We start from the raw sequence: 27,542 nt of genomic DNA, 5'->3' as shown, positions 1-27,542 counted from the left end.
GCATTGTTGTTGGGATGGAATGGTGTTGGGATGAGAGAAAGATGAGGCTAATGTTCAGACTTGGAGGACCTTGGGGAAGGTGTGTTAGTCAAGAGGAAGCAAATCATTTGGGCTAGACTTTGGAGGGAATGGACAGAAGGGAGCAATGGCCTGTCAAGGAGTGGGATGGGGAGTAGAACCTAAGTGTTAAAGGGGATGGGTGAAGTGGAGAAACATGTCTGTTCACTTATATCTCTCTTTTCTACATTTTACTATCTTTCGATCCTTTCTTCATTTTTCCTCAAATTCTCACTTCTGTCATTCTTTGGTTTCTTGCCCCCATCACTTTATGGCCAGCTCCTTTAGCTCTTTTATAACCCACATGAGACCTATGGGTCGAACCAATTCGTCTCCCCGTTATTCTCGTCTAGTATGAGGTTCCCCCGCTGAGGGTGGAGGGCCCTATCAGTGGAGCAATGGACTCTATATATAAGCTCAGCCCTTATGGAAGCCGTTTCTTTATGCCCCTCGTGTGGACTCCTCTGTGGACATAATATTGGCGATGAGGATGGGATGTTATAGCCCACTCAAGGCCTGTGGAGTGGGACCAGTTAGACCCCCTTGATTCTTGTCTGCCCTTGATTCTAGTCTCGTATAGTACGAGCTTCCCCGCTCAGGTACGGGGCCCCTATCAGTGGAAGAATGGACTCTATGTATAAAAGCTCGGCCTGAATGGAAGCCAAGCAGAGTAGTCCCAACTGGGACCATGTATGTTGTGTAAATTGTTATCTCAGTGATAAATAACCAGTTTTTTTATGCCTCTTGTGTGGACTCCTCTGTGGACACAATAAGCTCCAATTCTCATTTGCTCTCCTTCTCCATCTCTTGCTCTTTGTTGCTTTCCTCTTTCATGCCAGAGTGGCTGGGAAGCACTTGAGGTTGATGTGTAAGTAAGTGGAAGGTTTGGGGTGTACCTGAGCTATGCAGTCAGACGTTCTGATGTACCAGTAAGCACCTGCTTGTACCAGCTGGACAGACAAATGAACTGGTTGGCTGAAAAGCACTCAAATGCTGTTCATCAAACCAAGAAGCAGAGTGTGAGCAGTGTCTCAGTCACAGCACTTTCAGCTCAGAGTCAGAGGATTGTAGGTTAAAGTCTCACTCTATAGACCTGAGCACATAATCCAAACTCACACTTCTGTGTTTTAAGGCTCCAAATTAGACCAAAATGAAACACTGCAGGTTAAATGACTGCAGGAAGAGCTTTATTCAATACTTTGAAATGTCGACTCGCATAATTCCAGCAGCTTGCCTCAGTTTCCGTCTCTTTTTCTCTAATCACACACACACAACAGCTCAACTAATCACACACACACAACAGATACCAGGCACACAACAATTGAACAGTACAGGCATGTCCAGTGTTTAGACATGTTGAGGCTATCTGGTCTGACAGGAAGAGAGTAACTCCAGGAGTGGGGGGGGGGGAGTTGGAATGACCGGCTAGTCACTAATGGTTATGGGTCAGATTGTGCTGGGTACTGAAGGGAGTTCAAGGAAGCGATTTGGCTGAACTGATGGAAGCAAGTCCCTGCAGAGCAGGTGGGGGCAGGCTACTCAATGGAGCCACATCTGGTTACTGAAGAGCAGAAAAGGAACAGGTCATGGCTGAATATTTAAAGGAGCATGGGAACTGGGACATCAGAATGCAGCAGAGGCATTAGGTGAAACCATAATTGAGAGATAATACTATTGCAATGATTGACAAAGGCTATCTGAAGCAATCAAAAATAACTCGAGTAAAAAGCGTTTTGCCCAACATGGTAGCACAGTGGTTAGCACTGTTACTTCACAGTGCGAGGGACCTGGGTTAGATTCCCAGCTTGGGTCACGTCTGTGCGGAGTCTGCACGTTCTCCCCGTGTCTGCGTGGGTTTATTTCGGGTGCTCCGGTTTCCTCCCACAAGTCCCGAAAGATGTGCTGTTAGGTGATTTGACCAAGTCCACAAGGATGTGTCACAGGTACCGCATAGTCTCCTTGGTGAGGCAAAGTCTTCTACAGCACATGTTGTCTGACAGCTCGTGACCCCTGCATAGCCTGTGCAACCTCCGGCCCATGAGCCGACCTTGCGGCCCCCTTGTGAGGGTCCTTCCTGTTTATTCTCTACCACATCACGGTAGCACAGTGGTAAGTGCTGTTGCTTCACAGCACCAGGGTCCCAGGTTTAATCCCCGGCATGGGCCACTATCTGTGCGGAGTCCGCACGTTCTCTCCGTGTCTGCGTCCTTCCACAAGTCCTGAAAGACAGGCTGTTGGGTCATTTGGACACTCTGAATTCTCCCTCAGTATACCTGAACAGGCGCCAGAGTGTGGTGACTAGACGAATTTCACAGTAACTTCATTGCAGTGTTAATGTAAGCCTACCTGTGACACTAATAAAGATTATTATTATTATTATTATTAATTCACGCTGAGACCAGTACTCCAAGCTCAATCCAAGGCTTCCAACATGAAGTGGACTTCTCCAAGAAAATACTTCGCAAGAGATTTACTATATTCTGTATGCATGAAAAATTCAAATAAACTTAACAAAGTTTACTTGGCTGGTCATTTTGTGCTACTTCCAATTCAGAAACAGCATTTTCTGGTTCTTGCTATTTAAGCGTGGGTGGTTCGATTGCTCAATAGCCAATTGCCACTCAGCTCATGTTCGTACCTGCTGAGATATTCAAATATTCACATTTAGTCAAGCAGAAAAGGAGTCATCACAAAAGGACACCATTCAGCTTGTCACATTCTTAGTACTAGCACTCTGGCTGGGACTGTTTATTCCAATTGTACTTCCTTATCCTTTTCCTCACGTTCTTCCTCATCAAATTTGTATATTGCTGTAAGGGCTATCAGAATAGTTTGTGCTCTAAACATCCATTAATTAATAACATGCTCTTGACTCAGGTTCCTTTTGAAATGAAATGAAATGAAATGAAAATCGCTTATTCTCACGAGTAGGCTTCAATGAAGTTACTGTGAAAAGCACCTAGTCGCCACATTCCGGCGCCTGTCCGGGGAGGCTGGTACGGGAATCGAACCGCTTTAAAAGCCAGCGATTTAGCCCAGTGAGCTAAACCAGCCCCCGTTTTTCTTAAAGCTAATGAATGCATTTGTGTTGAGGAAAAGTGGTAAAAAAAATCATAATTGTGTGTGAGGGGAGGGGCTCCCTTCTTATAGATAATAAACTGATCAGTTGGAATGGGCAATAATTGGAGATAATAACGTGACAACAAGGTGGCATCATGGGTTGGCTATCCCACGCATCTATTCAGATTCTCACAGAATTACGAATATCGGGCGCGATTCTCCGGACTCACGACGGTTCGGAGAATAGCGGGCGTCGCAAATTTTTACGGCGACGCTGTTCCGACGCCCTCCCGCTATTCTCCGAACCCCGCAAAATCTCGGAGTCGCCATTCCCGACAAACGCCTCCTTCCCGCCCCCGACACGACCAGATTCGCAACTAATAGCCCCCCCCCCCCGCTATTCACCGGCCCGGATGGGCCGAAGTCCCGACATCATCGCGCCCTGTTTGCACGGCGTGAAACACACCTGCTATTTAAGTTCGTCAACCAGTCGGGCTGGCTGACGACAGCTTGGAGGAGGTGAGCGCACCGCTCAGCGCACCGCTCAGCGCACCGCTCAGCCCACCGCTCGAGTCTGGCCACAACGGAGAAGGCATCCCTGAGAACGGGAGGGGGGGTCCAGAGCGGGTCAGTGGGGGAGACGGGGGGGGTCAGTGGGGGAGACGGGGGGGTCAGTGGGGGAGACGGAGGGGGCAGTGGGGGGGCCGGGGGGGCAGTGGGGGGGCCGAGGGGGGGGCAGTGGGGGGGGCCGGGGGGGCAGTGGGGGGGGACGGGGGGTGCAGTGGGGGGGACGGGGGGGGGCAGTGGGGGGGACGGGGGGGCAGTGGGGGAGACGGGGGAGACGGGAGGGAGTGGGGGGGGGTTAGGTAGAGAGTGAGCGAGTGAGTCGTCCAACCCCGTAACAAAATGTCTGCCACCATGCCATGGTGTGCCGGTCACGAGGACACGGCCGCTGGTTCCCCTGTGGCTTACGGCCACAGGCCACTGACGCACCCATGAGGAGGACATAGTTTACTGGCCGTTGGATGCAGAAAGTGACCAGGGGTTAGGCTGCCCGCATGTCAGCAGCGCGATCAGGCCACCGGGACACACAGGTATCCCGTGGCAGGCGGCTGCCGAGGTGTCGACTAACCTCCGTCTAACATGTCCCGTTTCTCTGCCTCCCACCACCCTTCTGTAGGTTAGCACAATGTATGTGAACAGAACGGCTATGTTCTGCGCAGTGGTTGGGGCCGCTGCACTGCATTTGGCGATGCAGCAACATCCACACCCACAACCCGCAGTGGCTGCAGGGCCAGCTGCAGCAGCAGAGGGAAGGGCCGAGGAGTTGCCAGTCGTCGAGCAGCATGGGGAGGAGGAGGAGGAAGAGGAAGAGGAAGAGGAGAGAGTGAGGGTGCAGCCACGGGGACAGGGATGTGTTCACAAACAGAAGGGGGACATACTCCATGAATATCCATGTGGTGTGCGACCCCCACATGAGGATCATGAACGTCTGTGCAAGGTTCCCAGGGAGTGTGCATGACTCCTACATACTGGCGCAGTCGTTCATCCCTGCGATGTTTGAGGGACGTCCCCCCCGGCTGAGGGGCTGGTTGCTAGGCGACAGGGGTTATCCGCTGAGGTCTTGGCTGATGACGCCTATACGGAGGCCTCAGACCAATGCGGAAACACGATACAACGAGGCCCATGCAGCAACCAGGGGTGTGGTGGAGCGCTGCCTTGGCCTCCTGAAGATGAGATTCAGGTGCCTGGACCGCTCCGGAGGGGCTCTGCAGTACCAGCCCGACAGGGTCGCTCGCATTGTAGTGGTCTGCTGTGCGCTGCATATCATCGCGATGCAGAGGGGAGATGACCTGCTGCAGGAGGCGGAGGGAGAAGCCAGTGGCAGTGGTTCCAGCACAGAGGAGGAGGAGGAGGAGGAGGAGGAGAGGGAGGAGGAGGAGGCTGGTGGAGTGGCGGGCGCAGCACGCAGACACGACCCAGGTGCTGGTGATGTCCAGGAGGCGGCACGACAGACCCGGCGAGGACGGCGGGCACGCGACGCCTTGGTGGCAGCACGGTTCACGCATCGCATGTAACGTCCCCGCTGAACACCAAACCACCACCTGCATCGCTAGTCGTGCAGAGGGTCAACACACAACTTCCACCACCACAACCCCACCCCCCCCCCCCCCCCCCCCCCCCTCAGTGTACACTGCTCCACTTCGACATCACCCTTACCACTGGGTCCAGACGGTATGGCACAACATTGATGGCTGTGTCAGCGGGTGTGATCAGTGCCATGTGGAATGATGACAGCCCGCTCTGCGATGAGCTGTGAGCTCAGAATCATTAGAGAGAGTCTGACCCATGGCAATAGCTGAACCATCCACCTTGGTGGCCGCTGAGATCACCACTGACACTCCATCACGTGCCCGCGTGGGCTAGCTGTGGGAGGGGTTGGGGGGGGGGGGGAGGGGCAGGGACTGCATACCCGGCACCGAAGTTTCACCACTCGTCAACCCCAGCGACACTCGGTCACCATCACAAATCCTGTGGCTGTGGAACAATCACACGGTATTACAAGTAAGGTGGAACAGTGCGTTTAATGTTAACAATTATTTACAGGTGCCCTAGCCCCTACAACTAAACTGTGCCCTTCACCCGTGCCAACTTACTCAGTGTCTATCTTAGTTGCCTTACGGGCCCTACCACTACGTCTAAGTGACTCCCCAGATGATACAGCAAGAGTGGAGGAGGATTGCTGCGAATCGCCCCCCTTGACTCGTTTCTCCTTGGCCAAGCGTTTCCTGGGGCGACCCGGCCTTGATGGGCCAGGCTGCTCTGCGGGCGTCTCGGGTGACGTTGTGCCACCCTGCTCTGCCTGCTGCCCACCCGATGCACCAGGGATGGGACGGGGGGAGGCCGAGAATTCCGGGACGTCCCGTGATGGACTTGATGGGACGGACCCCGAAACCTCCTCCTCCCTCGGGGAGCCCGGTGGCCCCCGGGCCTCACTTTGGGACAGAGGTGCGAGCGGGGAGGTGCCCCGTCGCACCACCGACACCTGGCGCTGCCAGTCCTGGAGGCCTGCAACGTATCCACCAGGATCCGAAGGTTTGCAGAGAGGAGTCCAGGGAGTTAGACATTCCCGCCAGGGACTGTGCGATCTCAACCTGTGTGTGCACGATGCCATCCAGCACATGTGTCAGGCGGTTGATGCTCTCGGCGACTGACTGCTGCGACTGGCCAATGACCTGGTGAGACTGGGCCAAGGCCTGCAGGGCGCTGGCAATGTCGTTTTGCCTCTGGCACATTGCTGCCTGTGAGAGGGCAACCCTGTCCAGGGCCGAGGATGACGCGTGCATATGAACCCCAATGCCTTGCATCACCTGACCCATTGCCTCCACCGCGGATGCCACCCGTGCGGTGTCGGACTGGGTCTCTGCCATGAGCGGCACCACTCCCTGCTCGTGGACGCGGTTCGACTCCTCTAACAGCGTCTGCAGAGTCTGGAAGGAAGCCCTCATCCCGTCGTTGTCTCCCTGGGTTTCTTGAGGCATCGGCTGTGCGGGTGGGTTGAGAAACTCCAGGAACTCCGAAAACGTCTGGGAGCCAGCTGTATCCTGGGCCTGGTCTGGCTCCGCGAGTCCGGGCCCTCGGTTGCTCCGACCTCCACCTGCTGTACCTGCTCAGCTGTGATGTGCAAACCAGACTGTGACCCAGGAGACTCATCACTAAATAGGCCCGCCGGGGTGAGTGTCTCTGGGATGATGGATGTTGTGGGAGATAGCAGTGCCGCAAGCCATTTGTTTTCGCAATTTAGCCCCTCCTCAATGGTGTGGAGCCGCTCAGAGTCCGGATGGTTATCCCTGGCCATTTCCGTGGCTTGTGGTCTCGCCACCCTCTGGGCGTCCTGATCCGCAGATTGGGTTGGGGAGGATGGGGCTCCCCGCTGATCGGGCACCCTCTGTCGTGCGGCCCCGGGTGAGGTGGCGGCAGATGCCTGTGTCCGTCTGCAGCCAGACGGCCCTGGTCGTTCGGCATCACGTCCTAGGGAAGAGAATGAGACGGGTTATTTAGATTTGCTCGGCAGGCCGCTGGACGGTCCCAGTGGGCAGCGTGTGAAGGGACAGAGGATGGGGAAGGTATCCCAGTGGGCTGGGTGTGTGAAGGGACAGAGGATGGGGGAGGTGTCCCAGTGGGCAGGGTGTGTGACGGGACAGAGGATGGGGGAGGTGTCCAAGTGGGCAGGGTGTGTGAAGGGACAGAGGATGGGGAGGGTTGGGTGTTTGTCAAGGAGGGTTGTCTCACTTGTTGCAGCTCCGCCAACCTCGCATAGCGCGACATCCCGGGTGGCAGACCCCCCAACAAGGTCCAGTGCCCTCTGCTCAAAGGTGGTGAGGGGGTGCAGGTTGGGCGAACCCCCTCCAGTCTTGTGCCGCTCACGGTTGTTGTGAGCAGACTTGGCCTGTTGGGGGAGGGTACATAGGTAGATCATTACAATACGGCAGGTATCAGCAGTCCGTTCAGATACTGGCACAGTTTGGGGGTCAAGTTGTCATAAGACGATTGCATCTCTCCACGGAGCCAGAGCGCTGGGTCTGTGACAACTTTGTGACCCATCCTCAAATAACTCTGGCCCAATCCCCCTCCACCCCCCGTGCCAGGGGGGGGGGGGGAGGTGGGTGATTAGGTCATGGGGGGGGGGGAAGGGATGGTTGTGACCAGGGGGCACCTTCTTGGCACTTACCCTGGCAGCCCTGGTGAGGTTGTGTAGCTTTTTCCGGCACTGCTCTGCAGAGCGAGGGTTCTGCCCCACAGCACTGACGGCAGCAGCCACCTCACGCCAGGCCTGGCGTACCGCGCTGGCAGGTTGGCGATGCCCTCTCCACGGGCGGAGGATGCCCCTCCTCTGCTCGACAGCATCGAGCAGAGTCTCGACATCGGCCTCCACAAAACGAGGTGCAGCTCTCCTGGACTCCGACATCATGGCCGACAGATTCTGTGCTCGCCCGCGCCTTTTTACGACGTCGGGCGGCGTCACGTGGGCGTGTTCGTGTCGTCGCCGCGTTCCGTCGTCATTGCGCACGTGATTGACGCGGCCGCGTTACTAGCCCATTTCCCGGAAGTGAATACGTCGGGAAATGGACCCTTCACGGCCGTCGTAAAACGCGCCTGTTTTTTACGACAGTTTTGCGATTTTTCGCGGGTGCGGAGAATCGCGCCCATCATTTTTCAAAAGGCAGATCAGTATGTGCAGTTGCAGATTTTTCCAGTTTATGAGTGATTTAAATCGCAAGAAAGTTATTTAACTATTTTGTGCTATCTTACAGTTCCTTTTAAGCTCACAGAGAAGAATACAATAGGTCATAGTTTCATCGTGATTAAATATGATAAAAGGGTGCTCTGCAATCTGGTATTAACTGTTGCTGTCATTTATTATCTGTACTCGATCGAAAGTTTTCTATGCATTCATTGTCACTGCCACCTCCACATCCTGTCCCTCCGGGGCATCATTATCACGTTCAATAACCGAACATTCGGCATCAATTGCCTCCCGGCAATCATGGACTGGGCCCGGCTGCTGTACAAGGTGCCAGTTGCTAGCGTGCAGACGAATCGGGAGAGCTCGGTGTACTTCGGGTTACATCGTGGGCAAGGCAGGGGTGCCCACTCACCCTGCTGCTTTTTGCGTTGGCAATAAAGGAACTGGCAATGGTGCTTAGATCATCGAGGAGTTGGAGAGGTATTTTGTGGGGGGGGGGGGGGGGGGGGAGAGGGGGTTGGGGGGTAGGTGGGTGGTGGTGGAGTGGTTGAGCACAGGGTCTTGCTGCATGCAGACAACCTGTTGCTGTCTATCTCGGACCCATTGAGGAGCATTGGGGGAAACATAAGTATCTTGGAGGAGTTTGGCCGGTTTTCCTGATACAAGGTTTAGCTCACTCGGCTAAATCGCTGGTTTTTAAAGCAGATCAAGCAGGCCAGCAGCACGGTCCGATTCCCCGGACAGGCGCAGGAATGTGGCGACTAGGGGCTTTTCACAGTAACTTCATTGAAGCCTACTCATGACAATAAGCGATTTTCATTTCATTTCATTCATTTTTATTAAATATAGGGAAGAGTGAGGTGTTCCCGATCAAGGCCAGGGAGCAGGAAAGAATGTTGGGAGAGTTGCTGTTCAAGGTGGTGGGCGGAGCTTCAGATACTTGGGCTTCCAGGTGCTGCAGGGATGAGTGCAGTTGCTAAGCTGAATCTGGGTTGGTTGGTGGAGCAGATGAAGGAAACTTTTATGAGGTGGGATGTGTTGTCACTGTCGCTGGCGGGGCAGGTGCAGACAGTGAAAATGACGGTGCTGCCCAGGTTCTTATTTGTTTTTCAGAGCCTCCCGATCATTTTGAAGAAGGTTAACGCTTTGATTTTGGGGTTTGTGTGGGTGGGAAAAACCCCACGGGTTACAAAGGTGTTGGAGCGGGACTAGGGAGTGGGGGCGGGGGGGGGGGGGGGGGGGGGGGGGGGGGCAGCGGGCTGGCCTTGCCAAATATAGTGAATTGTTATTGGCCAGCTAATATAACTATGGTTAGGAAGTGGGTAGCAGTGGAAGGTTGCCCTGGGGTAGGTGAAGGCGGCCTCATGAAGGGGAATGAGTTTAGGAGCACTGTGGCGCCTCTGCCATTCTCGCTGGCCAGGTACTCCACAAGCCCAGTGCTGGTGGCAGTCCTGAGGGTATGGGGGCAGTGGCGGCAGCGTAGGAGGTTGGAAGGTTCCTCGGTGTGGGCACCAATCTGTGACAATCATAGATTTACACTGTGGGGGTTTGGACGCAAGTTTTCGGATCCGACAGCAGGCAGGTATCGAGCGATTTGGGGACCTGTTTGTAGGAGGCAGCTTTGCGAGTTTAGAGGACCTGGAGGAGGAATATGAGCTAAATGGGTTTAACGGGAATGGGTTTAGATATTTACAGGTTGGGGACTTTGTGAAGAAGCAGGTGCCTTTCTTTCCCGGCTTTCCGCCTTTGGGGTTGCAGGATAAGGCGCTTTCGAGGGAGGGGAGGGTCAGGGGGAGGAAGTGGATGAGTGTAAGGTGTGTGATATTTATAAGGAGCTAATTGACTGGGAGGGAACCCCGATAGGGGAGATCGAACTGAAATGGGAGGAGGAACTTGGTGGCGGAGAGGAAATAGAGGCCAGGATGTGGGAGGAGGCCCTGAGGAGGTTGAATGCGTCCTTGTCGTGGGCAAGGCTTGGCTTTATCGAGTTTAAGGTCAATCACAGGGCACACATGATGATGGCTAGGATGAGTAGGTTGTTTGAGGGGGTAGAGGGTAGGTGTGGGCGGTGCGCGGGGAGGCTTGCAAACTATGTTCACATGTTCTGGGTATGTCCAAAACAGAAGGGGCAGGGGTTCGTGGATGCAATGCCCAAGGTGTTGAGGGTGAAGGTGGTCCTACGTCCAGAAGTGACGATATTTGGGGTGTCAGAAGACCCCCCAGGTAGTCCAGGGGGCGAGAGAGGCTGATGTCTTGGCCTTTGTCTCCCTGATAGACCAGAGATGGACTTTGCTTGGGTAGCGGGACCCGGAGCCACCAAAGTCCGGGGTATGGGTGAGCGACCTGGCGGAGCTCCTGAAGTTGGAAAAAATCAAGTTCATCTTGAGAGGGTCAGTCGATGGATTTGCCCGGAGGTGGAAGCCCCTCATCGACTTCTTCAAGGAGGATTGAGATGTCAGAGTGGGGTGGGGGATAGGTTAAAATAGGTAAAAATGGGGAAGGCAGGATTGGAGGAGGGGAAGGGCAGGGCGGTTTGGATTTTGATTGGCTCATTATTTATTTTGATGTTCCTGTTTGTTCTTGCTCTTGTTTATGTATTTGCTATTTATATGAATGCCTTAATAAAAATATTTTTTGAAAAAATTATGTATACTCATTTAAGTTATCCCTTGCTGAATTGCTGCCTTTCCGAGAAAAGTAATATTTTAAAATGTAACCATTATCAATCTGTATGATGTAATGATGGTATAGCCCGGATATATAGAAGACTTCCAGGACTTATAGTAAATTTGGCTTAGGCCATGCTGCCAACCAAAACACCAAGTGAATCTGTCTTGGGCCATGCAGCCAACCAAAACACATCAGGTGAGCCACGCTACACAACAGCTGTTTACCAATGAAGACGGGTTGGTGAGCTCAATAATACAATACCAGAAGAGTCTATATAGTACACCCAGGAAACAACATGAGACAAGTGACATCCAGTGACAAGTGTTAATATCATCTTGCTTGTGCTTTATACTGTTTCACTTTTGTGAGTGCTGTGTTGTCCTTACTGTCTTTCTTTTTGTGAATCCAGCAGTTTTGGGCTATTAATGGCCATCACACTCAGAATTGCCAAATGGTATTGTAGTATTATTTATCTTTCATGTTGATTTTACAAATATAGTTGCCTACTTAAAACACAGCTTTTGTGACCAAGCTTACAGTAATAATTTAGCATTAATTTTCTTCACACTTCAGTGAAGCATCTCAACATTTTCTAAAATGCTGCATCAATGCATGTTATATGTTGGAGTCCTTCCAGGCTGGAGCTGTAGATATTTTCGGCATCGCTCACAGTTTGCCATCCATTGTTGTGTAGGGGAGATCACTGAGACTTTCTATTCAAAGAGAACTGACTATATTTCATTCTCTGCTGGCAAAGAGCAGCAGATGGAGTGAGCACATGGTATCCCTAGGATCGTAGGCTTCTCCCTTGGTTCAGGGTGCCGTTGAGTCCACGCTCATTGCTTTTTGGATGCTACATGTCGACTCTGCCCTAGGCTGGAACCAAAATGGATATTCACTCCCCAATTATCCAGCTCATAAAATTAATTCATTGGCAAGGCTAGCACTTATTGTGACCCCTAATTTTTCGCAAGACAATTCAGTGGCTTGCTAAGGCACTTCAAAGGGCAGTTAAGATTTAAGACCTATGCACGCCTGGCAAGTACAGCAGATTTTCTTCCCCAAATGGCTTCAGCAAACCAGAGAGCTATTTACAGAATTCCAGTAATTTCATGGTTACTGTTCGTTATTAAGTCAAGGCTTATTTAATTAACTGAAATTGCTGTGGTGGGATTTGAACGAGTGTCTCAAGATCTTCATTCCAAGGCCTCTGGATTAATTGTCCAGTAACATAATCGCTATCCTACCATATCCATATCCTTAGTGTGTGGCTATAATCAGCAAATTAAGCAAGTCAGTGCCTAGTATGCTGGCAGCAGTCATGGTGCTTCATCGCTGCAGCAGGCAGTTATGCCAGCTCTATTTGAGCCTCCATGATAGACCAAAGGGAGGATACTGGGCAACAAGGGCAACCTGCTGACCACATGACTCCAGTCCGGTGCTCAACCTTGCACAGTATGGATAGAATGAATGCCATGCTGCCCCATGAAATGTGATTGAGTAGACCATTCACGCGCTGGATAATCTATTCAGTTGCCTGGAATGCCCTAGAGGGAAAACTGCTTCACACAGCAGGGCTAAGTGTCACAGTTATGATGGTCTGCACAACCTCACCAGCATTAGCTCAGATGGATGGTTCGCTATATGGAACAATGCCAACAGCACGGGTTCAATTCCTGTACCAGCTGAGGTTACCATGAAGGCGCTGCCTTCTCAAGCTTGTCCCTCGCCTGAGATGTGGTGACCCTCAGGCTAAACCACCACCAGTCAGCCGAAGGGGACTTTCATTTCACACCAACACTCCTTTTCCCATTGACCTGGCTGCAACACACTACTGCCCCCTGGTGTCTTACCAATTCCACTGCATATCTATCCTCCATGACTGCGAGTGTGAAAACCAAGAGGCAGTTTGCTGTGTTTTCATCATCAGTTTCTTCTTGGTGTTCCTCCAGTGCCTGGCCAGCTTATCGACTTGAAAGGGAAAAGTCACAAGTATAAGGCTGTGTTGTAGGGCTGGGGTGGGAAAGTAAGATGTGTACTCTTAACCATCTTAGTTTGTATGTCAGAAGAGAGTATGGGCTGAATGGAGAGATGGAATATCATATTTGGTGATTTAAGTGCTGTTGTTTCTCACTGCCTCCTGAGTATCAGTTACTATAATAACCAGCACTATGTCTGCCATGTGGGCCAGGAGATGCAAATGTACCTGTTCCCGGCCCTGTTGAGCTCGAGTTGCCTCTGGTTGTGGGCCACCACATGCTGCAGGAGAGATGGAAGTGGCTCAGTAGATTTTGTGCAATCCCCAGGACTGATGTGTGGTTGAACAGCTGGAAGTGTGTGTGTGATTTGTGGGTGATTTGAAGTTATGAATTTTGGATATGAGGACTGATTGAAGGAGATAATATGGTAGGTGAGTGATTGAGGTGTGAGGATTTTAGCAATGGCTGAGACTACTGGTGTAGTCAGTATGGCATGACATTTGAAGATAGAATCAAAGAATTATGGAATCCCTACCGGGCCGAAGGAGGCCATTCTGCCCATCAAGTCTGCACCGACTCGCTGAAAGAGCGTCCTACCTAGGACCACTCCCCTATCCCCATAAGGGACAATTTTCATGGCCAATCCACCTAACTGCACATCTTTGAACTGTGGGAGGAAACTAGAGCACCCAGAGGACGCCCATGCAGACATGGGGAGAATAAGCAAACTCCACACAATCACCCAAGGCCGGAATTGAACCCGGGTCCCTGGTGCCTAGGGGCAGCAGTGCTAACCATTGTGCCACCTCTGCACTTCGATATTTCTTGCACCACTGCAGCCAGTTCCTTGACCTTGTTGGTGACCTATTCCCATTGCCTTTGAACCATGTATCTGGAGGACCGCTAACAAGACTTCCAGTACAGTATCTGAAAATTCTCTTGTTTTCTCCTCTTATGCCTATGCTCATTCGAGGACAAATTCTCTTCCATCTTGACTCCTAACAGCTGCTGCAGTGAAAATTTAGTTCCCTATAGAGGTACAGACTAGTATTTATCTGTGCAGGATGGTACTAAGTGGTGCTAACCACTGGCAATTGTGACTCGCTACAGACGCATCCAACCAATGAGCAGTATAGTTAATGGTGGCTGGATGATTAAAATGAGCAGGTTGCATGGAGTTGATGAAAAACCTTTCTGTTTTCATGTCAGATTTCCAGCATTCAAAATATTTTGTTTTTATGCCAAGATTCAGGTTTCCAGGTTGTATTCTAAAAACTCTAACATGTATATCCCAAATAATCATAAATGCAATAATTTTAATTTTGAATGGTGTAATGCTCAAGCCTGAAATACTTCAAATTCCTTGAGCTCTGATAGATATATTGGTAAGAGCACCCATGCCTCATTTAATTTTGCTTTGGTTGAGTTTGAATTAAGCTTTACATTATTATAATTTGATAATTAGTTTTCTTGGTTAGTCAAAAAAGTTTGCCCAACCAAAGCATCTGTGCTTTATCAATGACTTCAGTCTTAAAATTTTACTTATGTTCCAACAAAAATGTTACGGATGTTATCATCTACTTAATTAATTCCTGTGAATACCGTACAATTAATTATTAACAAGTACCAACTTCAAGAATTGCTAAAGTCACTAAATAACCGACTCTAACTTCATGTTAAACTAAGGTCAACAGGGCCTATTAGTCTGAGAATATTTAAAGAAATATCAGCCTGGATTTTGTGAAAACTCCACAGATCAAAAAGAATGTGCGGGTGGAAAGTGGATTTTGAAGTCCCGTCCCCATTTGCAATAGTAGAGAAAGGTGGTGAGCCATGATTCTTGCATGCAGGAAATCCAAACTCAGCAGGGCTATTTGAACTCCATTCGAACAAACCTCCTTTCCACTGTAACAGAGGCATGAACCTGTAGTGTTGGAGTCACAAACTTTTAGAGCAGTGATAGAAGCTCCTGAATGGTGGACAAGGTCTGTAGAACTGCTGAATCATCAAGTTATTTAAATCCCCAGACTATAAAAATTAAATTACAGATAGGCTGCTATGTCAGTGAGAGTTAAAAAATCTGGACGTCTAGTTACAATAGCTGTTTGTTGACATCACCTAGCATTATGTCATTATTAATGCGTGGCATGCCTTCCACAGTGCATCAATAGGGGGTAAATTCACAGTTTCACAGCTCAAATAGGTTATTGGAGGATGTTTCCTTTGATGTTGGCTTAATACTTTTTCTGAGTTACAAAGCCAGTGCTCAGAGTGTGAACAGGGGTGAACCCCTAATCCAGCTCCTTGCCTGCTCCAAAAAACAATTCAGATTCAAACTGAATCCAATTCATGGTCCCCACAAGAGAGACATACCAGATCTGAGCCCAAAAGGCAGAGCAGATACTACACTTGATCTGAGCCAAAAGGCCGAGAATAATACAATTTTTTTTTTATATAATGGATTAGGCACTTTAGATAAAGTTAAAGATTTTAAATGGACTTTCATGATCGGAAGCTTTTTTTGCTATAATGAAGGCTTTAATAGCTATTTAGAATTTTATTTTATTTCACAATAACATAGCCCCTGATGTCCGTCTATGGTGGATACTGGATGAATTGACATGGAGGGTCTATGGGCAAAGAATGGTTATTAGGGGGACATGGGTTGGCATTAAATTGGCATGGAGGGCATGAGGCCCATTGGTGTGGATGGGGGCATGAGATGGCATGGAGTGTTTATGGGCCCATGTGGGTGGGTAAATAAACAACATGGGTGGGGCAAGACTGTGGTGATGGGACGTGTGTGTTGAGGGCTTGAAGGCCTAAAATGTAATCAAACAATTAGCACGAAGCCTCAGAGAACTGAAACAGTCTTTTCAAACATCTCCCTCGGCAGCCCCTGTGGCTTCCTCCAGTCTGCATTCAGGGTACATAGGTCCAATTCCACTCCTCCCTCGAGCAGTGAAGAACCATTTGAGAAAAGTTTCTCCTGACGTGGACGTGGCGGGACAGAGATTTCCCGACTTGGGCTATCCGACTCGGGAGTGAAAATCCGAGGCATGATTGCATAAATAAGTTGCAGTAGCAGTCACAAGTTCACAAATAAATACAGATGGGGAGACCATTCAGCCCATCTTAGCTCATCGACCCAGAAAGCCGCTGAAATCTTTCAGTTATAGCATTCAATTGCTTCTCTAATTTTTCCAGCATTTTTACTTCCACTGCTCTCTCTGGGAATCCATTATTTGAAATGTTCCTTTTTTCTCTTGTGAAGAATTTCTTGATATCAGTCCTAAATTTGCTGTTATTGTTTGACTTATTCTACTCTCATAGTTCAACCAGGCATTTTTATATTTATCTTTTATATGTTTCCAGGTTTCCATAAAGCTATTGCTCAGATGTTTCCTTCCCAGGGTAAATAGTTTCAAGTCTTTCCAGCCTTTCCTCAAACCAGAGACATCAGAAATGAGTCACAAGGCTTTTCCCATTTTAGAAGTGTTTTCCATACTTTAATATCTCTGTTGTGTCTTGGTAACCAAAATTGGAAACTATACCCATTGTGTGGTCTGGCCATAGAACAATGGGACAGGATTTCCCATCAAAATAACTGTGGCTAATGGCTTTGAAATTATTTATGTGCAAACAACCTCAGGCACGGAATAGATGTGCAGTTAAACACAAATATTAAAAGGTTGTTGTCTCAATGGCACCGCTCCTCCATTAGTATGATGAAAATGGCATCTTGCTGTCTATCATGACACTGAAATTTAAAGGGAAAAAAGACTTTTTCGTGAGATGTAGGTTTACTGGAAAAGGCAGCAATTATTATCTAGCCCTACTTGTCCTTGAGAAGATGGTGGTGAGCTGGCTTATTGAACCACTGCAATCTATTTGACTAAGGTATATCCACAGTGCTGTAGGAGAGCAAGTTCCAGGATTTTGATCCAGCAACTATGAAGGAACAGCAAAATATCACCCGAGTAAGGATGGTGTGTGGCTTGGAAGGGAAATTGCAGATTGTGATGTTCCCATGCATTTCTAGCCCTGGTTGTCTTCCTCGGTGATGTAGGTTGCAGGGTTGGAAGGTGCTGTCGGAGAAGCCTTGGTGAGTTGTTGCAGTGTATCTTGCACATGGTAAACACTGCTGCCATAATGCACCAACGGTGGAGGGTATGAATATTCAGAGTAGTGCATGGGGTGCCAATCAAGTGGGCTGCTTTGCCCAGAATGGTGTTGAAACAAGTGTTATTGGAGCTGCTTTCATCCAGGCAAGTGAAGGTTATTCCATCAGAAACCTTACGTTGCCTTGCACGTGGTGGAAAGGCGTTGGAGAGTCAGAAAGTGAGTCATTTGCCAGCTCTTGTAGCCACAGTATTTATGTGGCTACTCCAAACCTTTAATTAGTGATGACTCCTAGGATGTTGATTGTTTGGGATTCAATAATAGTAATGCCATTGGATGTCAATGGGAGATGGTTAGATTCTCTCTTGTTGGAGATAGTCGCTGTCTTTCATTTGCATAACATTAATGTTATTTTTGCCACTGGTCAGCCCAAGCCCGAATGTTGTCCAGGTCTTTTACATGTAGGGTGTGTTTCATTATCTGTGGCATTGTGAATGGCACTGCGCACTGTGTAATCACCAGTAAAAACCTCCCCAGTTCTATTTTATGATGAAGGACAGATCATTGACTAAGCAGCGGAAGATGTTTGGACCACAGATGCTAATCTTATGGACTTCAGCAGTGATAAGTTGGGTTGAGGTGAATGGTTGACAACAACTAAAACCTTCTTCCCTTCCGGGAGCAGAGAGGAGTGAACCTGTGTGGGACACTGCTGCAGGTAGGACAGATTGTTTATTTCAAAATTGAAAAAAACCCGGTAAAGTGACGTCACAGGAGACTGTGACCTGATTGGCTGAAAGGCAGACTGAGCTAAATTTTAATATTTGTGGAGTTACTAGTTTTAATTTGATTTAAATTACTATTTTAAAGTTGATTTGAATTACTATTTTTTAAATTTGACTTAGATTACTATTTTTAAGTTGATTTGAATTACTATTTTTAAATTTTTAAATCTCACTTAAATAACTATTTTGGGGAGATTTAAATTACAATTTTTAAGTTGATTTAAATAACTTTTTAAATCTCAATTAAATAACTATTTAATTTGTTGTCAGATCAAGCAAGATAAATACTCAGGGATAAAGCTAATTAAATAGTATACAGGAGATTGGATATAATCCAACACAAAATCATCCTTCTAAAATTTAATTTCAAAAGTTTAACTTAAAGGAATAAATCATGGCAGGACAGCTCCAAGGCGTGGTCTGCTCCTCTTGCTCCATGTGGCAGGCTGGGGACAGTTCCAGTCTCCAGGGTCAGCATGTGTGCAGGAAGTGTCTCCAGTTACAGCTCCTGGAAGCTCGAGTTTCAGAGCTGGAGCGGTGGCTGGAGACACTGTGGAGCATCCGTGAGTCAGAGAGCATCGTGGATAGCACGTATAGAGAAGTGGTCACACCGCAGGCTCAGACTCCGCAGGCAGGAAGGGAATGGGTGACCACCAGACAGAGCAAGAGAGCGAGGCAGGTAGTGCAGGAATCTCCTGTGGCCATTCCCCTGCAGAACAGATATACTGCTTTGGATACTGTTGAGGGAAATGGCCTTTCAGGGGAAAACCGCAACAGCCAAACTCGTGGTACCATGGTTGGTTCTGCTGCAGAGAGGCGGGGTGATATGTGTGACAATGCAATAGTTATAGGGGATTCAATTGGACAGGCGTTTCTGTGGCCGCAAACGAGACTCCAGGATGATATGTTGCCTCCCTGGTGCTCGGATCAAGGATGTCTCAGAGCAGGTACAGAACATTCTGGAGTGGTCGTGGTACACATTGGTACAAACACCATAGGTAAAAAAGGGATGAGGTCCTAAAAGCAGAATACAGGGAGCTAGGAAGAGGGAGCTACCTCGAAGGTAGTGATCTCAGGATTATTACCGGTGCCACATACTAGTCAGAGTAGAAATGATAGGATATATAGGTGAATACTTGGCTGAAGGGATGGTGTCAGGGGGACGGTTTCAGATTTGTGGGGCATTGGTACTGGTTCTGGGGGAGGTGGGACATGTACAAACTGGACAGGTTACACCTGGGCAGGATTGGAACTTACGTCCTGGGGAGGCTATTTGCTAGAGCGGTTGGGGAGTGTTTCAACTAATGTGGCAGGGGGATGGGAGCGATGCAGAAAGTCGGAAGGTAGTAAAACAGGGACAGAAACAAAAGGCAGTAAGGGTGAAAGTGTAAGACAGAGAAGCTATCGTCAAAAATATAAAAAGGGTGACAGTACAAGGTCCAGTGACTGAGGGGAGCTCAGTGAATAGGCTCAGGAATAAAACTGCAAGTAAAAACATAAATGGAAAGCAACATGAAGATATGGGTTCAACAACAAGGAAAATTAGTAGAAAAGTTATGAGGAAAAGTAACTTAGGAGAGGTTACTGATCAAGGTGTTAAGATTCAAAACAGAGGCATGAAAGCAAACATAAGTGTACTTTACCAGAATGCTTGTAGTATTCAGAATAAGGTAAATGGGTTGGTGGTGCAAATCATCGTGAATGACTATGATTTAGTGGCCATTACTGAAACATGGTTAAAGGATGGTCAAGACTGGGAGTTAAGTATCCAAGGGTATCAAACTATTCGGAAGGACAGAGTGGATGGTAAGGGAGGTGGTGTAGCTCTGTTATTTAAGGATGACATCCGGGCAATAGTAAGGGATGACATCGGTGCTATGGACGATAAGTTGAATCCATTTGGGTGGAAATCAGAAATAGTAAGGCAAAAAAGTCACTGATAGGAGCAGTCTCTTGGCCACCAAATAGTAACATTATGGTGGGGCAGGCAATAAACAAAGAAATAACTGATGTATGTAGAAATGGTACAGCAGTTATGGGGAATTTTAATCTACATGTAGATTGGTTAAACCAGGATGGTCAAGGCAGCCTTGAGGAGGAGTTTATAGAATGTATCCTCGATAGTTTCCAAGAACAGTATGCAATGGAACCTACAAGGGAACAGGCGGTCCTAGATCTGGTCCTGTATAATGAGACAGGATTGATTAATGATCTCATAGTTAGGGGTCCTCTCGGAAGTAGCGATCACAGTTTAAAATACAGATGGAGAAGGTAAAATCAAACACTAGTGTTTGGTGAGATTACAATGGGGTGAGAGAAGAACTAGCTAAGGTAGACTGGGAGCAAAGACTTTATGGTGAAACAGTTGAGGAACAGTGGAGAACCTTCCAAGCGATTTTTCAGAATGCTCAGCAAAGGTTTATACCAACAAAAAGGAAGGACAGTAGAAAGAGGGATAATCGGCCATGGATATCTAAGGAAATGAGGGAGAGTATCAAATTGAAGGAAAAAGCATACAAAGTGGCAAAGATTAATGGGAGACTAGAGGACTGGGAAATCTTTAGGGGGCAACAGAAAGCTACTAAAAAAGCTATAAAGAAGAGTAAGACAGATTATGAGAGTAAACTTGCTCAGAATATAAAAACAGACAGTAAAAGTTTCTACAAATATATAAACAAAAAAGAGTGGCTAAGGTAAATATTGGTCCTTTAGAGGATGAGAAGGGAGATTTAATAATGGGAGATGAGGAAATATCTGAGGAACTGAACAGGTTTTTTGGGTTGGTTTTCACAGTGGAAGACATAAATAACATGCCAGTGACTGATGGAAATGAGGCAATGACAGGTGAGGACATTGAGATGATTATCACTAAGGAGGTAGTGATGGGCAAGCTAATGGGGCTAAAGGTAGACAAGTCTCCTGGCCCTGATGGAATGCATCCCAGAGTGCTAAAAGAGATGGCAAGGGAAATTGCAAATGCATTAGTGATAATTTACCCAAATTCACTGGACTCTGGGGTAAAGTAGTAGCGTGGATAGAGGATTGGTTAATTAATAGAAATTAAAAGAGTGGGGATTAATGGGTGTTTCTCTGGTTGGCAATCAGTAGCTAGTGGTGTACCTCAGGGATCAGTGTTGGGCCCACAAATGTTCACAATTTACATTGATGATTTAGAGTTGGGGACCAAGTGCAATGTGTCCAAGTTTGCAGACGACACTAAGATGAGTGGTAAAGCAAAAAGTGCAGAGGGTACCGGAAGTCTGCAGAAGGATTTGGATAGGTCAAGTGAATGGGCTAGGGTCTGGCAGATGGAATACAATGTTGACAAATGTGAGGTTATCCATTTTGGTAGCAATAACAGCAAAAGGGATAATTGTTTAAATGATAAAATATTAAAGCATGCTGCTGTGCAGAGAGACCTGGGTGTGCTAGTGCATGAGTCGCAAAAAGTTGGTTTACAGGTGCGACAGGTGATTAAGAAGGCAAATAGAGTTTTGTTCTTCATTGCTAGAGGGATGGATTTTAAGAATAGGGAGGTTATGCTGCAATTGTATAAGGTGTTAGTGAGGCCACACCTGGAGCATTGTGTTCAGTTTTGGTCTCCTTACCTGAGAAAGGACGGACTGGCACTGGAGGGTGTGCAGAGGAGATTCATTAGGTAAATCCCAGAGCTGAAGGGGTTGGATTATAAGGCGTGGTTGAGTAGACTGGGCCTGTACTTGTTGGAATTTAGAAGGATGCAGGGGGGATCTTATAGAAACATATAAAATTATGAAGGAAATAGATAGGATAGATGCGGGCAGGTTGTTTCCACTGGTGGGTGAAAGCAGAACTAGGGGGCATAGCCTCAAATAAGGGGAATTAGATTTAGGACTGAGTTTAGGAGGAACTTCTTCACCCAAAGGGTTGTGAATCTATGGAATTCCTTGCCCAGTGAAGCAGTTGAGGCTCCTTCATTAAATGTTTTTAAGATAAAGATAGATAGATTTTTGAAGAATAAAGGGATTAAGGGTTATGGTGTTCGGGCCGGAAAGTGGAGCTGAGTCCACAAAAGATCAGCCATGATCTCATTGAATGGCGGAGCAGGCTCGAGGGGCCAGATGGCCTACTCCTGCTCCTAGTTCTTATGTTCGTAATGTTCTTCTGCCTTAGTGCTAGGTATGACTTCAACATGTGAAGAATTTTCCCTATCATTCCCAGTGATTTCAATTTAACTAGGACTCCTTGATGCCACACACAGACAAATGCTGTCTTGATGCCAAGGACAGTTACTCGCTCCTCACATCCGGAGTTCGGCTCCTTTGTTTGGGCCGAGGCTACAATGAGGTATGCAACCGCGTTGTCCTGGAGGAATCCAAAAGTGCATTGATGAGCATGGTATTGATAATGAAGAGCTACTTGACGGCACTGTCAACAGTACCTTTCATTACTTTGTAAAGCTTACAGTAGACAAATGGGCGCTAATTGGCATTGTTTTTTGTGGGCAAGACATACTTGGGCAATTCTCAATGTTGGCAGCTAGACACCTGTATTGCTCTGAAACGGCTTGGCTAGGGCATGGCTCATTCTGGTACAAAGATCCTCAGTACTACAGCGGGATGTTCTAGGGACTCATAATCTTTGCTGTATCCACTGCGCTCAGCCAGTGGTGTTGATGTTATGTACTGCACCTTCTGTGATGGTGGACATCTGTTCATCCACTCAGCACCATTGGCTGAAAATGGTTGTAAACATTTCAATCTTGTCTTTATTTGCAATTATGCTTTGGGCTTCACCATCCGTGAGGATGGGGATATTTGTGGAGCCTCCTCCTTGGTTGCTTTATTATCTACCACCAATCAGGTTGATTGATTATGGGATCCCACAGTCATGTCAATAGCTTACTGCTTCTGCTGTTTAGCATATCGCTGTTTTGTACTTTGGCTTCATCAGGTGGGCACCTTATATTCAGAAATGCTGCTCTTGATATGTTCTCCCACACTTCTCATTGAAGCAGGTTTGATTACCTTGCTTCGTAGTGTAGGAGCAAGAGATACTGAGCCTTAAGGCTACTGATTGTGATGGAGTATAATTCTGCTGTTGCTGATGGCCCACAGCATCTCCTGGATGAACGTTTGAGCTACTAGATCTGTTGATCTGTCTCAGTAAGAACAATGGTAGTGCCACATAATAGGGTGGAAGATGTCCTCACGTTGTTTACTCAAGGATTGTATGGTGACCATTCCTACTTATACTGTCTTGGGCAAATGGATCTGAGTGGTGAGGAAAGGTAAGGTATGTTTCTTTTCTTCTATCAGTTCTTTCATCACCTTGTGCAACCCGAATCCGACTGCCATGTCTATCAGGACTCAGCCACCTTGGTCAGTAATGAAACTAACAAGCCACGCTTGATGATGGACACCTAAGCTAAATTCTTTGATCTTGTTGTCTTCAGTGTTTCTTCTAGCAGGTGTTCTGAGCTGAGGGAATGCGAGCGGGGGTAATCCGCAAGATCAGCATATATTTAGCACTTTTGACCTGATGCCATAATAATAATCGCTTATTGTCACAAGTAGGTTTCAATGAAGTTACTGTGAAAAGTCCCTAGTCGCCACATTCCGCTGCCTGTTCGGGAAGGCCGGTACGGGAATTGAACCCGTGCTGCTGGCCTTGTTCTGCATTACAAACCAGCTGTTTAGCCCTCTGTGCTATGATCAAGGAATTCCAAATAAATGCTATTTCCTCCTGAAAGTGACTTTGTGGACTTAACCAGGGATGGTGATGGAGGTGGCTGAGGCATTGGCTCACAGGTATGATTCTGTGAGTATGATTATGTCAGCCTGTTACTTCAATAGTCTGTGGGACAGCTCTCCCAATTTTGGAACAAGTCCTCAAATGTTTAAGAATAACGTTTATTAGTGTCACAAGTAGGCTTACATTAACACTGCACTGAAGTTACTGTGAAAATCCCCTAGTCGCCGTACTCGGCACATGTTAAGGTACACTGGGGGAGAATTCAGAATGTCCAATTCACCTAACAAGCACATCTTTCAGGCTTTGTGGGAGGAAACCGGAGCACCCGGAGGAAACCCGGCGCCCGCGCAGACGCAGGGAGAACGTGCAGACTCCGCACAGACAGTGACCCAAGCCAGGAATCGAACCAGGGTCCCAAGTGGATTTTCACAGTAACTTCATTGCAGTGTTTCATTGCAGCCTCCTTGTGAAACTAATAAAGATTATTATTATGCTACCGTGCCGCCCTTGGTGATGAGGACTTTGTAGTCCAGTGCCTGTGATGAATCTGAGTGGTCCATCTGCTTATTGTTATTAATCTTTGGAACAGTTTGTTACAACTGCAAAAATATTGCACAGGACAGATATTACATTGGGTCTAGCGTCACACTTGGGAGATGCTGGGTAAAGATGATAGGTGTCTTCCCTGAAGGTCATGAAGTTAATGCAAGTTGGGTTTTTCTACAACCTGACAGCTTCATGTTCGCCATTACTTATACTAGCTTTTTATTCCAAATTTATTATTTTTTTTAATTGAATTTAAATTCACAAGCTGCTATGGTGGGATTTGTCTCTGGATTATTTGTTCAGATCTCTGGCTACTTGATTGGCAATGTAAGTTTGGTACAGTATTAAAATGCATTGAATAATATGAAGCTTTACTTTTGTGGTAAATACAAACTAAACTTAGCACATAAAGTTTGTCAATTCATTTCTAAGTGCCTGTTTATTGATTTGAGAAATGATTTGAAAGGGAGGTGGAATGAAAATTGACTGGAATTTCTAGAAAGAGGTGGAGACTTGAGGGGCTGAATGGCCTCCTTGTTTGCTGTATTGAACCTATAGGATTAAGTTCTGGGAAGACATTGAAGTCCTGTCACCAGAACCGATAGCAGCAGGTGACTCAGTCCTGGTGGGTGGCAGGCCTTGGATGGCAATTGGTCATCACCGGGGCCACTATCCAATTGAGGATGGTGGCCCACCTCCAAGAGCTGCTGGCCCAATTAGAGGCTGGCAGCTCAGCAGCACCACAATTCATGGTGACGACAGCTGAGGACACAGCTCCAGGATGAGGACACATCAAAGATGAGCACCCTCAAAGCAAAGGTTGTTTTTTGGGGTGAACGTGGTGCCAGGCAAACAGCTCTGATGATCTGGTGGGGTTGAGCTGTACACAGTGCACCAGGAGCACCATTACCATGGAGACCGATGGCATGAGGGGCCATTCTGTGTGCCACGGAATGCCCACAAAGCAAGCACCCCTCTCCCACCCCCCATAACCTCATTGGAACCCGTTGGGAAATTACATGGAGGTTTCTCCACAGGTAGAGCAGCAGTGGTTCCTCCTGACACAAGTGGAGTGCAGGAAGTGACCCCTAATTGACAATATGTCATTGTGGTGGGAAGACACTGGACTACCCTCCCGGGGCTTTTCCTTATCATATTTCCAGCCCTCCAATGTTGCAGCCTGTCTCCAGTGGACCAGGAATATTCAACCCTGTGACTCTGCGATTTACACTGTAATCAATTCCAGTAATTTCCATTGACTTGCGTCTGTGGGACAGCTCTCCTAATTTTGGCGCAAGTTCCAGTTGAAGTGTTGCCTAGTGTAGACTTGAGAGATGAACAGGCACTTCCAACACTGATGAAGGTTCAACTCAATTTTATAAACTACTTCTAACTAACTAACACACGATGACTCTGGGTCTCAATGATGCTAACTTAAACTAGAGACCTAAGCCTTGTCCGAACCAGTTGATTCTCTCAGCATGTGGTGTGAGTCTGTGCTGGGCTGGATGAGTTCTTGTTACACTGAGAGGCAGCATCCAGAATGAGCGGGAACCGTGGTGCCCTCTGCCTTTATAGTGTGTGTATTCTAACTGGTGATTGGCTGCGGTGTTTTTACATGTTGATTGGTCCCTGTGTGTGTCTGCACCATGATATACTGGTGTATATTATGACATCCCCCTTTTATAAAAAATGTTGATATAGGCATGTGATAATAAATATGTGGGTGTATGGAGAATGTACCTAGCTACGTGTGAGGTGTGAAGACATATGTACAAAGCTATATACAGGGAACAAGACTATTTACAGAGGAAGATGCCTGGTGCAGATGACTACAATGAACTGAAACAACCAACGAATCTATTTACAAATCACTGCAGAACGAATGCAACAATAAAGAATATAGGAAAAAAAAAGATTTCAGAAAGTCCACATGTGTACAGAGTTCATAAGGTCAGTCTCTGAGGTGGGCGACGAATTCTGGTTGACCGCCTCAAGGGTGGGGAAATAGCTGGCGCATCAGGAGCCAGGAGGGCTGGAGTACTCTCAGGGGCAGGCAGAGCGACCGGAAGCGCTACACAGTCCACGGTGGGATCAGTAGAAGAGCTGGTCGGAGGATCCCGTGATGACCCTGGAACCAGGCGAAGAGCAGTCCTGTTGCGGCGCCGAATGGATCCATCCGGTAAGTGGAACAGTAAGGAGCGGGGGGCCACCTGCCTTAGAACGACAGCAGGCACAGACCAGCCACAGTCCGGGAGGTGGGTGCGAACCTTGTCACGTGGATGGATGTCGGGAAGGTCAGCAGTCCGTGAGTCATAGGAAGATTTCTGCTGCAGTTGAGACATGTGCATGCGGTGGAGCACGGGGACATAATCGAGGTTGGGAGTGAGAATCGATGGCACCGTCGTCCTGAGGGTGCATTTCATTAGTAGCTGAGCAGGCGAAAGGCCGTGGAGAGCGGGGCAGAGCGATAGGCTAGCAGAGCAAGATGGAAATCTGAGCCGGCGTCGGCGGCCTTGCTGAGGAGCTGCTTAACGATGTGGACGCCCTTTTCCGCCTTCCCATTGGATTGGGGGTATAGGGGACTGGACGTACTCGAAGTTGTAGTGTCGGGCGAAGCCGGCCCATTCCTGGCTCGTGAAACAGGGGCCATTGGCTGACATGACCGTCAGCAGAATGCTATGTCGGGCAAATGTCTCCTAACACGCCCTGATCACAGCCGAGTATGTGAGATTGTGCAGCTTGATGACATCCGGGTAACTGGAGAAGTAGTTGATGATGATGACGTAGTCCCTGTCCAATGCATGAAACAAGTCGATGCCCACTTTGGTCCAAGGCGATGTGATGAGCTCATGGGGCATCAGGGTCTCCCGTGGTTGGGCGGGCTTAAAACGCTGGCAGGTAGAGCAGTTGAGCACCACATTGGCGATGTCATCATTGATGCCCGGCCAGTAGACGGCTTCTCTGGCCCTGTGGCAGCATTTCTCGATTCCTAAATGGCCTTCATGGAGTTGCTCCAACACTAGCTGGCGCATGCTTTGTGGAATGACGATGCGATCCAATTTCAGGAGCACCCCATCGACAACCGCCAGGTCATCTTGGACATTGTAAAATTGCGGGCATTGGCCCTGAGCCACCCGTCCGACATTAGACGCATAACCCGTTGCAGAAGTGGATCAGCTGCTGTCTCATGGCACATTTGCATCAGTCGTGCATCCGAAGCTGGCAAATGGGAGGCTGCAAGCTGAACTTGAACATCGATTTGGCAAATGAAGCCGTCATGATCACACGGAGTTGTGATCGACCTTGAGAGGGCATCGGCAACAGCAAGGTCCTTGCCAG

The 27,542-nt window shown here is 48.1% G+C and overlaps 1 protein-coding gene and 1 pseudogene across 1 annotated transcript in view; one reads left to right on the top strand and one right to left on the bottom strand.

Moving 5' to 3' along the window:
* The window catches only part of LOC119977336 (PC3-like endoprotease variant B), a 1,015,536-nt gene that overhangs the window by 148,708 nt on the left and 839,286 nt on the right, over positions 1–27,542 (top strand). The gene's annotated exons all lie outside the window — the stretch shown is intronic.
* Positions 15,238–15,453, bottom strand: LOC119977918 (annotated as a pseudogene).

The sequence above is a fragment of the Scyliorhinus canicula genome, chromosome 14, assembly GCF_902713615.1.
Source record: "Scyliorhinus canicula chromosome 14, sScyCan1.1, whole genome shotgun sequence".
Classification (NCBI taxonomy): domain Eukaryota; kingdom Metazoa; phylum Chordata; class Chondrichthyes; order Carcharhiniformes; family Scyliorhinidae; genus Scyliorhinus; species Scyliorhinus canicula.
This window is presented reverse-complemented; position numbering and strand designations above follow the sequence as displayed.